We start from the raw sequence: 15,789 nt of genomic DNA, 5'->3' as shown, positions 1-15,789 counted from the left end.
TACCTTAAGCCACCGTGCTGCAGTTTATCCTTTACAGTATGCTATAGTCCAGATACCTGTATGTTTCTTTCCATATTGACAGATTCATCATGTTACAACATCTCAGCCTTCACATGTGTAGCCTGCAGGTTCAGCATGCTTTCACCCACTCTGCCTGTCTTCTTTCATCTCTGCCTTTGCCCTGTCAGTCTCACAGCACAGTGTATGCTAGGTGCTATTATCACTCCTCTAAAGCTTTTGCATAGATGGCTCACCTTTGGCTTGTCTTCATCTCTGGCACTGTCCTGCAGACACATTTTTCCAAGTTCTCAGCCTTTTTTTAATCACGCCCCACCTTAGCATTTTTTTTTTATACTTGGAACACCCCCGTCACAGTAGTGAGAATTATAAATCACATATCAGAAATCAACCAATCACAGTGAAGTATTTACCAAAATTCCAGCCCATTTTATTCTGTGTACAGATGTTATCCAGTGCATAGAACACCACACCTAGCTTCAATGCTAAAAATAAAAATTGATTATCCTATTAATGACGCACTGAGTATGAGGTTCATCTGCAGTGTCAACAAAGGTAAATCCAATTTCCAAATAACTTTCTTCATATTTCTAAACTTTTTGGTTTTCAGACAATGCACCTGCATAATTGCTTTGTCTTATTTTCAAGCACCACAAGCTGATCCATTTTATGTACTGAACAAGAGTCCAATGTGGCCGGAACAGAACTGTCTCTGATTCTTAAACACAAAGTCACATGTGACTGAGTCTGCTTTATTAAGCATGGATTTCCAGCCTAAATAAGTACTCATATCATTGGGGCTCACCCTGCTGGTAGAGAACCGCCGGATTTGAGCATGTCCGTCGGATTAGGCCCTGTCAGCGTTAGTGTTTTTAAAGTGGTTTGCATCCACACGGTTTGAATCCACATTAAACACGGGGTAGTTTCAAATTTGGTTTTAGGCAAAATTGGATTAGTTAACCTGATTCACCTGCAATCTGGATGTAAAGTATGTTCGAGTTTCTTTATAGAATCTACCAAAATGACACACCGTTCCTGTCCCACAGTGCTTTAGGCTGTTAGGACCACGTAGATAGAGAGATCCAGGAAGTAAACAATAACGTGACTGTGACAGGAAAGTTAACTTTTAATGAAAATTAATGTTGTATTGTCGGTTAGCACTCAGTTCAGTGGTGCTTGTTGTGGGTAACCTCAACAAATTTAGTATAAAATGGTCTAACATCTGGTTTTGGAGCAGACACACTGCAAAGCCATTGCATTGCCATCATAGGCGCTGCACTCTCCTTTCTCAATGCAGCCAGAATTTAAACATTACATTCCTAGCCAACAGGAACAAACCAGCACTCTCGACAGAGACAACCATATTGTTCCTTCCATGTTACAAAGGGTGGTTGGGATACCGTCTTCCACTAACCCATAATGCAGTATGTTTCAACAACAACTAGTTAAACTATCCCAGTTTCATAACTGCAATCTGGAAGCTCTAACCCTGTTGGGCTGGCTTTAGGAAACCCGGCTTTGAGCTTGGTTCTCGGGCACAGCTGTACAGACATGGCCTTAGATTCACAGTTTTATTTACAGATATGTTGATTCTCTGCCAGTTTTGCTGGCAGCCATGTTGAGAATGTCATGAACTGTGTTGTGTCTGGAGTGCTGCATATGGCAGACACCTTGGGTCCTGGCTCTCGAAATGTGCATTTTGGGTTACGTTCAGGAGTTTGGAGAGAGTTGTAACTGCATTTTGGAATCGTATGTAAAACCAACAGCTATAAAACCAACAGCTATAAAACCAAATACAACTGCTGTCAAATCCCTAATAAGAAGAAAGTTAGTTTATCTTACAAAGATTGCTACCATAGAAAGTACTGTGTGTTACCTTTTTGTAAGCAGCTATTAGTTACTATGCTGGAGCTTTATTAAGAGTTATTCTTCCTCAAAAGTGTGTTTGACCGGGCTATGATTTGCTCAATTGTTACTTTGGGACAAGGTATAACTATCGCTTATCTTTCTTCTAGAAATTCGGGCCTTCTCCCTCCTTTGCTGGCTCCAGACAAAAGGGAATAAAAGAACAGAAAAGCAAAAGCAAATCAAAACAGGAAACAAAAACAACAAGCAAGGAAATACTGAATTAAATTACCCATTTCTGAAATGAATCTTATTTTCAACACATACATTAGGCAGTAGATTTCATATACATTATTAGATAAAACTGAATCAATTGGCAATATTGAGTTAAATTATTGTCTTGTTATATTATTATTATTATTATTATTATTATTATTATTATTATTATTATTATTATTATTATTATTATTATTTAGTTATTTATTTATGTATTTCTTTTTTTTACTTTTTGAGCTTAAAAATGTATTGATAGAATCGTCTTCTTACCTTAGTCTATCTAAACCTTTGAAATGCACCTCAGGCCTTTTACTTGCTTGCTTTTAAAAAAGAGACATGAAAAGCATACAGGCAAGTCATTTTAATTGCAATTGAATGTGTTAAATGGGTTTGTAAATATTGCTTTAAAATCCATATGTCACCTATTTCACATTACAATCTGATTATATTTTATTAAACTACACTATAATAGTGTTCTATATATATAATTTATACTTTTGCTCTGTAACTGTAAGAAACTTGTTTTGAGAGCTTCCGCCAAAAAGCCCTGATTTCAAATCAGTGGAAAACACTAACCATAAACCATAAACATGCATGCATATGTCTATGGAATAAACAAAACGATCATACATACAGGCCTATTTCGCGATGGTTAAACAGTGTCAAAAATATATTTCACCTCAGAGAGGCACAAGGGAATGCATTTGTTTGTTGGTTTCTGGCAAGTACAAATTTAAAAATGACTACCATAGATTTTTCTTTTCTTACCCTGTGCACTAGTGCTCAATACTACTAGGCTATCCACTGCGCATAATCAGTTCTCTGCAAATGTTGCATTTGTTTTTTCAGACGTCAGATATTATTATTATTATTATTATACAATATACCGTTATCAAATAAACTCTGTGACCCAAAACTACCCAGAGAAAATAAACATGAGCAAGGCTTTCATATTGCTGACTTAATAAAAACAATAATGTCAGAGTACTATAAACCAGTACAAACACAATGCGTGCTCAAGATTTCTGATGCAGAAATCAAAAGAATGAATCCACTCATCCAGCTTTTTTAGGTAAGCTTTCGATTTCCAATTGTATCTTTAAGGTAATGTTCCTATGCACATTACTGGGTAAGGGCATCTGCCAAGAAATAATAATAATAATTACGTGCAGTTCACGTAATTAGGCCTATTTCATTTCACTAAATCGGGGAAAGCATAAGTGTGTATGAAGCTGAAGAGCTATATGTGACCATGCAAGTCATCTCAGCCCTGTAATATAAACAATGCTTTATTATTGAAGTGGATGGGAAACGGCAAACACTATTTGCAAAATATAAATGGTACAACAAACCAAATATAGAAATACACTTTTTTAATGTATTTATTTATTTATTTATTTTTTTTGCCATAAATGAACTGCTAGCTGGGGTTAGCTGTATACAAGAACAACATTCAGAATTGCCGACCTGCAGACAAGGGGGCGTGTCGCTCACATTCCTCATGCCTGCATGGTTATTTTCTCTGCTGGAGGTTCAAAACAGTTCAGAATCGGGCCCCAAACCACTTATTCTTCCTCCCCACAATTTCTTTCATTACACACCACACTCCCGCTGTCCTTACTGTAATACAGACTACTCAAAACATCTGAGAAATTCATAATGATCGCTTTCACAGTCTGAAGCCATGTATATCTCCCATCTTTTTTTATTTATTGTTTTTTTTTATTAATTTTTACGCAATGAGAACAATAGATACAAAAAATAAAAATAATATATAGAATAGTACTATATAGTACAGAATACATACAAAATATAATGGGAGCCAGGGGGTGGGCTCTAAACAATTACAAGAAAATATTAAACAAGTTACATAGATTCAATGTTTTCAAAGCTTTTTTGTTATGAGAAATTTTAATAACTAATGTACTGCTCCATTTCTTTTATAAAAAGTGAAAAAAAAGGTTTCTGATTAGAAAATTTACATTTGTGAATATGAAATTTATCCATTAAAATAATCAAATTTATTATGTAAAATGCATTACTTTCAATAGTATTATAACCAGTGAAACCAATCAGTACATTACCAATATGTAAGTTTTTTCCTTTTTTTAATATTATTGCTGATAAAAGCAACCAGATCCTTTCAAAAACATTCTAGAGTGTCGACAATTACAAAATAAGAGCAGCATTGTTTCAGTGGAGTCATTACAAAACAAGCAATTAAGATCAATGTCATGTTTAAGTTTTTTCAAATTGTTCTTAACATTTATGTATAATTGTATATGATATTTCTTTAATCATATTGGTTAACAAGTATTTGTTGGGCAAAATCCAAGCTTTTCTCCAGTTTATACCCTCAATAAACCCATCCCAATGAGCCACAGTATAAGGAATGGATACTAGATCATTTTGAAAGAGAGATTGTATCCATTTATTATTATTTTTAGTATTATTCAATAAACAATGTTTTCCAATAAAAGTATTATGTATAGTTAAGAAGATTGCCATTACAGTTAAATAAAAGAGTAACTAATATGATACCATTGTCAAACCAATTGGGGAAAATAATTGATCTGTTTTTATAGCAAATATCTTTATCCAAATGAAATATTTGTGTGGGGAAAAATGTTTGTAAATTAAAGACCAAGAAAGAAGCATTTGTTTATGAAAGTTGGATCATTTGATAGGAATTTTACTGATATTGTAATTAAATAACAATAGAAAGTTTAAACCACCAAGATTATTAACACTAGAACCACCAGGTTTATGCTACTACCTAGAACCGCCAGCAGTAGTCATTTTGACGGGTACATTTTAAAAAGCTTTGATATTAAAATGAAACACAAAGTGTCAGATACAACTCGAAAGTGTTATTTATGAACATTTCCATAGCAGAAACACTGTATTTTAATGAAAAAATAAACACAAATGTCTTTATTTTCGAAATTAGTGCATATACATTATGTAAAAAAATGAAAAACTATAATAAAATAAACATTTCAAAAGAAGATAAATCTCTTTGCAGCCATTGGTTTAATTTATGCTGTGCCTTTGCAATAAGAGGGTTAAAATTTAGAGTACATCTGTTTTTTTTATATATTTATTTATAACAAATCCTAAATAGTTTACTTCATTTGTAATTGGGATTTCCGATATAAGAAGTTTCATTACAATTTTTAAAAGGTAATAATTCACATGTTATTGGTATCTGAGATTTGTTTTTCAAGAAAATAGTTGTATCATCTGCCAATTGACTTATAATTATTTGTTTCTCTGCAATTGAAATACCCTGTAAACCACTATTATTAATATGGATTGCCAGGAGCTACATTACAAGTAGAAACAAATAAGGTGAAATGGGACAACCCTGTCTGATGCCACGCTGTATAGAGAATCTTTGGAAAGTACCATGACCTAATTTAATTGAGCTATTACTATTGTTGTAAATAATTTTAATTGCTTTAATAAAAAAATTTAAAAAACTCCCAAAGCCAAAGTATTAAAGATAAAATGGTGTTCAACTGTATCAAAAGCTGTATATCTCCCCTCTATTCCTGGTATGTGTTTCCCTAGTGACGTCACGCCAACTTCGTGCATCATCCGTGAAGGTGTCAGTATTTTCCAGAATTATTGATAGTTTTATGTCTCTCAGTGTCATAAAATTGACCATGGAGATTTAATGTCTTGCTCATTGTGAAAGTAACCCAAGTACGACCCCAAAGCCAAAAAATGATTTTCTATGTGAGATATGGACTTTAATGGTGCATTTTCTATAACTTTTTGAACATTTATTATATTGTATGGCACATTAACACACACATATATATATATATATATATATATATATATATATATATATATATATATATATATACACAGAAATATTCCATTCTTTTTTAAATTATGTGTAGTATGTGACACAATACGTATACTTTGAAATATCATACTGAATATTTAAAAAACAGTTTTGTTCAGAGACAAAATTGATTCTCACCAGTCTTCAGGACATTCTAATGAAGAAAAAACATGACATTCAGCACACAGCGCATTTAAATGGCAGGAAGAGTTGGTAAAGCTATGTTTTATCAGCGACTAATGCTAAACACCAAAGTAAAAAAAATCTGCCATCTAACTGGTGAGGTTATTTGGGAAGTAATCAGAAAAATGCGTGGGTGGGGGGGGTTACAGTTGTTTGTTCTCTGAGAGAGGTTAATTGTTTTTCCTTTTACATAGATGTTTATTTCTCAATGCATTGAGAGAGAGCGCACAGGGGACAGGGTTAAAAAATATATATAAAACAATCATAAGGTCAGATTGCAAACAGAGATTTAAAAAGACATGCAAACAATGTAAAACCAGCAATACGCATGTGCATGAGAAAAGCCAAGATATGAATCCTAATAGGGCAGGGGATACAGCAGCAGCTACAGGGCATTAAGAACGGTCATTTACTTTCACAGCCACTGATTCCCAATGGAATTTTTGGGTTGATTGGCTGAAGGTTGGTTGATAAATGAATGATTGGTTAAATGGTTCAATTTTGTAGTCTTGTTCACTTTCCAATACCCTGTTTTTTTTAACCAAGATAGCCTTTTTGAAATGTCATTTCTCAGGGTTGAATATGCCTTATAGTCAGATGCCCTAAATAAGTTTTTGCTTACTATTGGCGGCATTTGCAGCAAAATATGTAAATTGGCAACATCCACTGTATTTTTTTATATAGTTGTTAATATTGTTTGTAGATGTTCATTGATTACAAGATGTTATACAAACTAAACGCAATCAACAAAATATATTACAATACTGTACTGTAACAGGTTGGTAGGGAAAGAACACACTAGCAGGTGTCCGTACTGTAGTCAAGTCTGCATACAGTAGACCTTCACAGTTAACAAATCCTTGTTCATAACTAAATGAAACCGACACAGTTTTAATTATAACCCAGATACCAACATGCATCTCTAAAACCGAAATGCCTGAAAAGGGTATAAAGTGTCACTTCCCTGTCACAACATGTGATTTGTATCAAAGCCTTCTGTAATGGAATTATTACCTTGGTGTGGAAATGTGAGCAGTACACCAGAATCCCTGCATGTGACAGATGTTCTTTAAAACAGAAATCACCCCAGAGAAAACAATGTTGATCAATTCATTCATTCATTCATTTATTCATTCATTTATTAATCATCCATTCATGTATAGGATAGTTAATGAGAACCAAAGAAAAGTTACAGACCAGAGGAGTCGATTTGGCTCAGCAGTGCTTGTTCAGGCATCTCTTGATGGATCAGCTCTGTTTGTGAAGCATAAAGGAGCTGCTGAGAAGCACACTACAATCCTGTGGTTCTGAAATTCATGGATGTAGGCTGTCCTAAATGAGTGTGTTTTTTTTCTGACTAAAGGCTGTTTTTCTTTTACTTAAGAAAATTGTTTATTTTGTTGTTTTTTTTTCTGCCTTTTGAGAATTAGTGTCCTATTTATCAAATCTGTTCCCAAGTGCAAAACAGACTGCTTCCACACTCAACATAACCAATCTGGCGGTTCAAAAGTAATTCTTCTAATTTGACATCACCCACGGATTAGAGGTAAAAAACGTTACAAGTTTTCAGGATATAACTGCATACAAAATCACCTGCTAATTGGTTGCTTTGTGTTACTTCTTTGGGTCATGTTTCTCTTATGTCAACTAGGCACAGTCTTATATTATGATTCAAGGGAAGAAAAAAAAACAGAACCCCTTTACTGTATGAAGAAGCAGAAAAATTGGGTGTTTTTATAGCTCCCAGCATTTGTGATATTCTGCGATGTTAAGAGAATGCAATAGGCGATGCTATCCAATGTGGCATAAGTCAAATAATGGCATCTCTATCAGCAAATTGTTGCCATCTGTTATACAGTTTTGTGGTATACGGACTAAATACAGGTAAAACAAGACAGGCCATTCTGTTGTTTCATCAACAGTATGTGTAATCTCCTAAACAGCCAACACTGCAATTTTGATTTTGAATCCTAAACATGGAGGATTCTAATGTCAATCAAATGCCAAAATAGCTCTTCAGAATTTAGCTGTTTGAAATATATGAAATTGAAAAGTTTCTGATAAAAGCGCTGGTCTTGATAAAGAGATCATGTTTGCATGCACAAATGGTATGAGCTTATTTGAGATAATTAACATGTTTTCAAATGAAAACTCAATTGCAAAACAGTTTTTTTAATGGCTCAAGATCCTTATGTAGGCACTTACTAAACCTTAAGGGAATGATTTTGATCTCAACCGGGATGTCATAACAGTGAGTCAGAACTTTTGCGTATGCTGTACAGCAGTACACCATGGGGGCATCAAGACAAACTCGTTTTTAATTGCTAAATTTGATTGCTTTACCAAAATGCATTCCATGTCAGAGTAATGAAGAAAACAATTGTGTTTGTCTATTTAATAAAGTGCTGTGGTTAAGTGTGTTTTTCAAAGCTGTTGTCTTCCATATGTTATGTATTATTATTTATTTCTTAGCAGACGCCCTTATCCAGGGCAACTTACAATTAGTACAAGGTACCACATTATTTATTTTTACATACAGTTATCCATTTATACAGTTGGGTTTTTACTGGAGCAATCTAGGTAAAGTACCTTGCTCAAGGGTACAGCAGCAGTGTCCCCCACCTGGGATTGAACCCACGACCCTCCGGTCAAGAGGCCAGAGCCCTAACCACTACTCCACACTGCTGCCCTATGTACTGCAGTTCATTTAAGTATCTGTCTCCAAGTTCAAGAAAAAGGTCTACCTGGTCTGTACTTTATTTATTTTTGTATCCAAATTATACTGTGCTATTACACCCTTCCCTCCCCTCCCCACCAGTTAGAATGTCAGTATCACTGGTCCTATTTTTCAGATGTAAAAATACTCTATTGCTTTTGATAAATCTTGAACGTTGAACTGTAGTACCATGAAAGTATCATGTTTGAGGCATATATAATTTAATGTGTAACCCCAATCAATGAATCAATACTTTATATAGTGCTTTTAATACAAAAAGTATATCAAAGAGCTGTACAAGACAAAACAGAAGAACATCTAAATACATTTCATGTGTATAGATTAAAAACAAACAGAGTTTAGAATTCACTTTAAAAAAGCTCATATTAAAAAAACTGGAGAAAATTAAAATATAATACATTTGAATAAAAACACAGTTTAAAAATTCAGTTTAAAAAAGCAAAGCTAATCTAAAAAACTGATGTAGCATCTTCTGATATGAGGTGGCAGTGCATTCCACAATCTGGGAGCACAGTGACTAAAAGCTCTCTTTCTCTTTTGGTGTACACTTGTGGTAGGCACAGAAGGCCTGCATCAGCTGATCTTAAATCATGAGAAGGTATATATGTGACTAGAAGCTCCTTTATATAATCTGGTGCCATACCTTTAATACCTTTGTAAGTCAGAAGTAACGTTTTAAAATCAACTCTAAACTTCACTGGGAGCCAGTGCAGTGAAGCCAGCACAGATGTTATATGGTCTCTTTTTTTCGTTCTGCTGAGAAGCCTAGCAGCTGCATTCTGCATAAGCTGCAGGCAATTTATAGTGTGAGCCGGAAGCCCAGCGAATAGAGCATTGCAATAATCAAGTCGGGAAGACACAAAAGCATGAATTTGTTTCTCAGCATCAGACAGAGAGAGAAATGACCTAATTTTAGCAATGTTTTGCAAATGGTAAAAGGACACTTTGGTGATATTGCAAATATACGACTCAAAAGATATAGAGTCAAATAAGACCCCTAGATTTTTCACTTCCATTTTTATGTTTGTGGTCAAATTGCCCAGATCTCTTTTTAGTTGCTTCCAATTGCTGCTCAGAACCTAATAACATAATCTCTGAAACAAATTGCTGCCTGTTTGTGAGATATGACTTGAACTATTTTAGAACAATACTGGACAAGCCAATCCAACTTCTGAGACGATCAATTAAATCCACTGTATTAAATGCAGCACTTAAATTTAAAAGAACAAAAATAGATCATTCACCACTCTGATGAGTAGAACGGAAACCCGAGTGAAACTTTTAAAGCACTTTGTTACCCTCAAGAAATGAATTTCTGCTGGTTTGCTACTACTTTTTCTAGAAATGGCATATTTGAAATAGGTTTGGTTTCTTAACCACAGACATTTTTAAGGCAGAGGGAACTACTCCTGCCATCAGTGAACTGTTTATTATATCCAAGATAATGTACTGAAACCATTGAAAACTGTTTTTAGAATTTTGGTTGGAATTGGATCACAAGCAAGTGGAAGAATTAATTTGTATTACCAATTTAAATCTAAAGTATACTTAGACAAAGTGTCTTTCATAACTGTGGCAGTATGGTCAGTGGTCTTGGGTGTTTTGAGCAGGGAAACAGGCGAAGGCAGAATAATTTGGTTTTGTAACCATAAGGTACACCCCAGGAAAAAACAAAATTATGCAAGGAAAAATACAAAATTATGCAACATTAAATCCTTTGTATTATTTGTTTACAAATTGAATTAAATATAACACTATTTTAACCTTCTTTAGAAATATGTACAGGTATTTTGTATTTATATAGCACACAGCACATTTGTATCACAGAATCAACTGCTTTATCATTCCTTGAACAAAAAAGTGACACATCAGGTGTAAATTTTAAAACTAAATGCACTTGTTAAATAAGGAAAATAAGAACTTTTCAGCAAAATTACCCTGCTGTGAATTAGATGCTCACAAGTGAAAAAAAAACAAAAAACTATTAAACAAAAGTACTGTGTAATGTAACAAAAAAATATGTGCAGTTATATTGGGTACTTCTCATACTACCATAGCACAGCAGGTAAAAATTAAATAAAGCATCAAAGACTAATCAAAATGATTTTATGTTGACGTGAAGTCTTTTTAAACTGCAAGATTGAAGTAAAGGAAAACCAGCTCTTTTAGTTTGTCCTCCGAAAGAGAACGCCTCCGATCAGAGAGAACAAGGTTGTACAGCGAGTTGCTGCGCTCAGCATCAGCTGTGTTTGTTACAGCATGCATGTATCTAAAAGCTAATGTTTTTATATTCGGGAGTCGGTCGGATGTTACTGACCAAAACATAGCGATGTCAGTTCCCCCTGACTGGTCAGCGCGCTGGATCGCGTCGAGCGCCACCTTCCCGGTATACAAAGCAAACTCCTCTTCTGGAATGGCACTGAAGCGTAATCCTCCTTGACATGAGACATTACAGGAACTCTTCTGGGGTTGAAAATCCCTACGCATTTCAAGAACTTAATTGCGGGCTGCCCACTCTCAGTATCACTGATGGACCATTTTTAACGGTCTTAAGGGTTATTATGCGGCAATGCTTGATCATACGTTTTATGTGTAAATTACGCGGGCGCGTAATTGCGTAATTCCCCGGGTGTAATAAGGTTTTATTAAATCAAACAAAATGTAAAACTCAACATTATACAGGAACTCAATAACTTCAGGTATATACTAGGAAAAGAAATAAATCCTACAAAACAGGTAATACAGGTCCCATCACTTCTTTTGAGCAGGCCTATGCAGGGCTTAAAGCTTTCCCTTAGCCCAGGGGTGCCCAAAGTTTACAGAGCAGAGGGCTGCATAGCAAAGGCTACTGTGGGACTGTGGAACGCAATGTGACCAAATTGCATGGATTGCAAATTCCAAGTACCCTGCATTGAAGTGAATACCTACATAAGACAAAGGCATACAGCTATTCCACTTTATTATTTGTTAGAATGATCGACTGATATACAGGCTCCTTCTAATTGCTTTTAAAAAGTAAAATTTTCAAACAGAAAAACAACCATGATGTGGTTCACAATCCAGTTATCTCTTGGCCCCTGTGGTTCTTATTGTACTGTAGTTGTAGGTGGCTGATTTGACAGCAACCAATACTTTGTAAACAGGTCCACTCTAGTTGATTTTGCACAACAGCAAAGCATACTCACTCTGAGTTGGTTCACCAGGTGCCAGAGTTAAAAGGCCACAAACTCAAATCAAAGCAATTTTGTTGACAAATGTAAGTGAAAAAAAAGGATTTGTTTTATCCTCAATAAAGAGAAATAATATTATTTGTTGTCAAAACATTGTTATTGATTGCTTTGTATTACTGACAGAATAACTTTAATCACATTTTCCATGAAAACATATGTTTTGTAGTTGTTTAACCCTGGCGTATGACCATCCAGCTAATCCTTCAGTTTGAGGTGGCAGCTACAATGCGCTAGTGGACCATTCTCTTACAAGTGTAACAGGTGTAAAGATATAATTTAGAAAAGATTAAACAATACAGAAATGGGTAATAATTGATTTTCATGTAGTTATATCAAATTTTGAAAACGAAACTGACACATTTGACCTTTGCTGCCCGCTTCCTAAAATTCTTACTTGAGTCCTTGGGCCCAATTCAATTAACTTCAATAGGACATATAAAAAAAATAAAAACAAAACATTGATACCACGTTTGAAAGTGTCTTTTTTAGAGTCATCGTTCACAAGCAGTACAGTACAAGCGACTCAATTCAATATACTTTAAGTAACCAACAAATACTTAGGGGAAATAAAAGGTCATGAAGTAAATGTGGAACTGTAATTATTTGGATTTATCATTGACGATGTGTTAAATCAATATTGCTATAGTTTTGGTGAGTTTATTGCAGAAAAGGTTAATGTCCCCAGGTAATGAAATTGAGATTCTACAGTAATACTTACTATCAGTGATGAATGGATCCTGATACAGCATGTTATCAACTTTTTATTCAATAACTTTTTGGTATGATTATTGGAAACAACAGCCCACATTTGGAGTATGGCATAAAAGTTTGTGGTGATAGTCAGAAGATAACGTTTGCGACAGTGTAGATTTCAAAACGTTATTTCAAGAATATTAATAATAATCGTGATTGACACTCAGCTTCAGATAAGTCTGTCTCATCACAAGAACACAAATGCATCTGAAATATTATGACTTTAGCTGGTTAACCTTCACACTCCAATCACTGGTTTATGAATTAGAACACACTATGAATTCAATACATCATTGAAGCGTTATGATTCTGTCTCCTCCCAGTTTCGATGCTACTCATTATTTTTAGTATTAAAGCTATAATATGAGATGGTTGTAAAAGAGACACTGCAGAACTGCAAGTAATAGAGAAGTACTTTATGTCTAGTCTGCAGTATCCCCTGCATACTAAACATGCCTTTGTTTCTAATAATGATCCTTCTAGTTCTAGCAGTCGTGCTGATCATGGGGGTGTGCAAGGTATGGAAATTTGAACCTGTCAAAAACTTCGGGAGGGGTAACAGAACCATTTCAAAATAATAAACTTCAAATAAATATTGTTATCGTCACTACTTTATGAGACGCTAGCTACCCACTGTCTGTCAAAACGGCAAACTCCACTGTCAAATGCACTGAGCAGAGCTATACATAACACAGAACTTCAAACTGTGGGAGGGATGTAGGGTGGCATGGCTCTGGCAATAGGTCAGTTAAGTCCCATCACAGGTATGGATGTGGATAACATGAATCTGTCAGTAAATGCAAACAAAAAAATCATCCTTGCTCTTTAATTAACTATTAATATAGATCCCAATGTTTTATAAGTGTGTTTTTTCTTCCTTTTTTAAATTGCTGAAATCATGAAATTATGTTATCAACTTTAGTAAAGATGGACACAGTTTTTTCTACTAATTAAGACATATGCAATTAAAACCGAGATTTTTTTCAAATCTCAAAATTAATCAAGATGAATTGTTGTAATTGTTTGACAGCCCTAATAATTATATAAGTGTGAAAAGAATAGCTTTGTTGAGACGTCAGACGAGGATATGATGGATATACAACAGGCAGTGCAGCGGGGTATGAAGCGCTGATGCGCTTATTTATTGAAAATAAATAGTTTTAACAGAAACACAAAATACTGATACCAAAGCAAACGACGCGATGGCCAAAATAAACAGACAATATACAAGCAAGTACCATGCTGGTCGAAATCTAGCACGAATAGCAATTGTAGTTATTTCTCTTTGTAAATGTACTCACGTCTCGTTCTTACTCCCTGAACACCCAGCCATGAGTGAGCGATCCTTGCTTCTTTGCGCAGCAGTGCCGGGACTCGATTGCTTGTTAATCATTGAGTCGAGTCCAGACACAGTCTGCACGTGAACTGCTTGGGCAGGGAAGGTAATTAACCCTTGCCTGCTGACTTTAAACACCTGTGCCCAAATACATATATAAAATTTAAATAATAATTTAACCTGTCAAAGAAGTGTGACTGTATAACAAGTATTGGGCTGGATTTTCAAAAGGTCGTAAATGATAACTCCAGTGTTAATCAGAAAATCGGTACGTAGCATTGATTTGGGCATTTTCAAGTGGTCGTTATGGCTATTTCGTTATTAAATAATCATCCTACTGTTATTTCTGAAATTATGTTGATTTCCGAAATAATGTTACTATCCTAACAAGCAGGGCTTCTTGCGACTATTTGTTTTGTTTGCGTGGGAATTGAAAAGCAAATCTGTGTTAATTGTCATATTTTATCAGGAGTTAATTTGCACTTGGAAAAGGAGGGTTTTAAGCTTTTAAAATTACAATAGACCTCCCTAACCCAATACACAATTTGTTTATAATTAATTGTTCTGTAATTTCCTCTAATCATGCATTTTCTCTGGTACTCTTTGCTCTCCTCTGTGATAAATAAACTCAACATGATTAGAAGTAGCCCCCGAACATTTACAGTATTATAAGAACATTTTATATGCGTACAAACGTGTGAAAGTGAAAGTGTAAATTGTACATAAAGTGTGAGGAGAGTCTGACAACATTACAGATACGTTTAGGCAAAATCCAGGTCAGTGATCTTGATCACATTCCTAGTGCATCGTTGTGTGTTCTTGTATGCCTGTTCACCATTCTTGTGTGGATTAGACAGAGGTGTTAAAAGTCAAGGACACATTGCAAATCCGCAATCACCTAAGGAAAATTTATTGTAATATCTAATATGCCGTTTTCTATACCAAGATTTCAGTTGTATAATTCAAATAAAATCTACAGTAGAGGTCACCTGTCATATAATGTATGTATGCAGAATTCAAATAGGCTCAAGTTGCATTGATAATTTCTTGGTAGTAACATTACATTGGGTGCAAATAACGGTATATTATTTCTTAGCAATACAACAAGCATTCCATAAGGTTACAAATGGTTAATAAATATATAATGAAGTGTTACATACATGTATAATAACTAACAACTACAAACACAACTGGCACTTCAGATGTATTTATTTATAGCCCACAATCGTACATACAAAAGTAGATTTCAACATAAGAAAATCAATTCTAACCAATAGATGGCTTACAGTATTTTATTTCTTTTTAACTGAAAAAGATTGGAATTGCACATTAAAAGAGTAAGCTGTGGCAAAATATCCCCTCAAACTGTGAGGGTAAATGACTAGTGGGGTTTATTTTATTTTATTTTTAATCCGTGCCATATGATTTTTACCCACACCTCAGATAATCATAAATCAGCATTTTATATTTCTTTAAAAAATGTACATACTGCATGACAAAATGCACAACTGTAAATGAAGTTTACACATTATACACAAAATAGATATTCCCATTA

This window comes from Acipenser ruthenus, chromosome 3 (genome assembly GCF_902713425.1).
Source record: "Acipenser ruthenus chromosome 3, fAciRut3.2 maternal haplotype, whole genome shotgun sequence".
In the NCBI taxonomy this organism is placed as follows: Eukaryota; Metazoa; Chordata; class Actinopteri; order Acipenseriformes; family Acipenseridae; genus Acipenser; species Acipenser ruthenus.
This window is presented reverse-complemented; position numbering follows the sequence as displayed.